This window comes from Vigna umbellata, chromosome 1 (assembly GCF_029865625.1).
Source record: "Vigna umbellata cultivar VRB3 chromosome 1, Vumbellata_1.0, whole genome shotgun sequence".
NCBI classification, from domain to species: Eukaryota; Viridiplantae; Streptophyta; class Magnoliopsida; order Fabales; family Fabaceae; genus Vigna; species Vigna umbellata.
In genome coordinates, this window is record NC_142165.1 from 52,705,047 (window position 1) to 52,707,877 (window position 2,831).

A 2,831-nucleotide genomic window follows, 5' to 3' on the forward strand; every position below is an offset into this window, starting at 1 on the left:
TTTTTTTTCTTTTTGTATACGAGCTGTGTAAGAGAAAGAAAAAGAGAAACACGAAAGCTTGAATGGATGTGAGAAATCTATTCCGCCTTCAACGGATCTTAAGATCCATCTACGGATGTCGAGATCCGTTGAAGGGTGAACGGATTTTCCACATCCCTTCAAGCCTTCACATTTCAACTCTTTTAATTTTTATTTTTGTTTTTATTTTATTAATTTTTTTTTTGATTTTAATTTCTGAACATTTTAAATGTTTATTTGTGTAAATTTTACATAATTTAATCATTTTTGTAATATTTTATATGTATAAAGAAAATTGTTAAAAGGTAAAACAAATCGTTGAAAGAGAAAAGTGAAGGGATGGATGCTGCAGAATTAAGATTTTAAAAAAGTGAGAGGTGGGAGATACGTTATTCAACGGATCTTGATTTAAGTCAATTCTCGTAAGAAAAACTTTGAATTACAGGATAAAATAGGAATAGAGAGGTGCAGGGAGCAACCCGGGACAGTGGAGTGAGTAACCCTCTTATTTCATTTATAGCAAACCCAAAAGTTAAACAGAACTGACAAAGCCCGCTACAATTTGGGCCTTCATCTACATGATCATGTTAATATGAACAACGGGCCGTTTCTCTCTGCACATTTTTTTTCTGGACCTCATAAAACTCATAAAGCCCCAAATTATAATAAAAAGATAAAAAATCATCTCTACACCTTCATATTTTTTTAATGTATTCCGGATTGTAGAATCTAAAAAGTATTTCTAAACTTAAATATACTTTTTAGATTGTATAATCTACAATATATTCAAAATATACATTTTAAAATATACAATTTGAAAGATATTTTCAAATTTCAAATTATATATTAAAAAAATACATTTTGAAATAGGTATTATGAAAGATATTTCAAAATTTAAAAATTTCTTTTAAAATGTATAATTCAAAATACATTCCGAATTTGAAAACCATTTCTAAATTTGAAAATACCTTTCAAATTATATAATTTAGAATATATTTTAATTCTGAAAGTACTTTGAAAACTATATATTTTATAATATATTTTTTAAAAATATATTTTAGATTGTATATATAAATACTTTCCATTTGATGATTGAAAAAAAAAAATTTGGGATTGGTGAATTGGAAACTTTGTTTTCTTTGATAATTTTCTTAATCCAAAAGTGTTTTATAATCCGGATTATTGGTCATGGAGGCTTCTCATTCATCACTCAGTGAATATGTGAGGTAGATTTTATTAAAAGGAAATGAAGGAAGTGTTGAGGGTTAATGAGTGGAGATGAAAGTGAAAGAGGCGCAGATATATTTTTACTTTTTTTTTGGATAATTTATGGTTTATGGATATTACATGATGGAGGAAGAAAAACAAAAATGGAGATGCTAGAAGAAATAGCCTTAACAAAGTTACAACAATTATTATTAAATAAAATTAGGTTTATTACGAAGAAAATTCCCCTGAAAATTATAGTCAATTTTTAATTGATGAAATGAAGTTACAAAAATTTTCACAAAGTTTTACATGCATTCCATGTTTAAATTTTTATACTTGAAGGGTATTCATAATTTTTTTGATTAAATATATAATGTAGTTTCTATACGTATCCCTGTCAAAATATATATACTTTGTGTTAGAAAACTTTTACCTAATCTTAGTCAACCATCGAGTCCAAAATTATTTAAAAATTAAATTTTATACTAATTTCAATCAACCCAGAAAGTATTTTCATTCTATATTCATCCATTTCATTGATTATATAACTCCAAACCAATTTAGAAATTCAGAAATAATAAAAAGGATATTATTAAACACAAACTAATATTATTTTAAAGTTATTAAACATATAAGCATACAATTTTCTTTGAAAAATATAAAATAAAAGAGTAAATGAAAAACAAAATCATCCAATAAGATGACTGTGTATGGCTGCAAAAGAAACATGTCTATATGCAATGTTTTCGTAAAAGCATGTAAGACAATGTATTAATTAATCGAGGCAGTTTTCGCATTTATTCAGGTAGTTCCTTAGCCTAACAAAAGGGTCATAGGTATTTTTTTATAAAGTTTTCTAAGACATAAAAATATGAAAAATAAAATAAAATAAAATATTCCAAAAAATAAAACTTCAAGAAATATAAAGAGAATTTTTACAAGAAAAGTTAATTTTGACTTTTATTTATTTTTCTATTTTTTCACATGTCCTTATAAAAAAAGCTTGTTGAAAGAAAAATTGAATGTAGAGCACTGAACTTGTAGCCTTTGGGTCGCTATCTTTGGTTGTCACATCAAAGAGAAGGCTTTCAGAAGAAAAAGAAAGCATGAATTAGCAATTAATTGAGATAAGAATAAGACAGTGGAAATAAGCACTAAAAATGAGATTCTGCACGTGAATAATATGCACCAACTTAGTATATAAAACAATAAGAGTGTTGGATTTTCTATGAAAAATATTTAAAATGTTATAAGTTATGATGCATTATGATAGATTTTATGACTACCAAACTTGTTCCCCAAGATCTTTATCCTGAAGTGGTGAGCTGTATTATATTTTACTTTCATCACTGTCATCACTCCCACATTACTTTTTCCCTGTCATCAGTTTACTCCTTCACACCTTTTTCTAACTTAGCTTTTTGCCTGAAATGTTGAATTTTTGGCCAAATGTATTGCACTCTGTCTATTACTGTACAAAACACTGTTTTCCTCGGTGAAATATGATGAAGTGACTATTACCAATCCTTGAAGCCATATCAATTCTTTGCTAGCTTTTGTTATTGTTAGATACTCATCCTTTGTAGTAGATAGAGCAATGATCT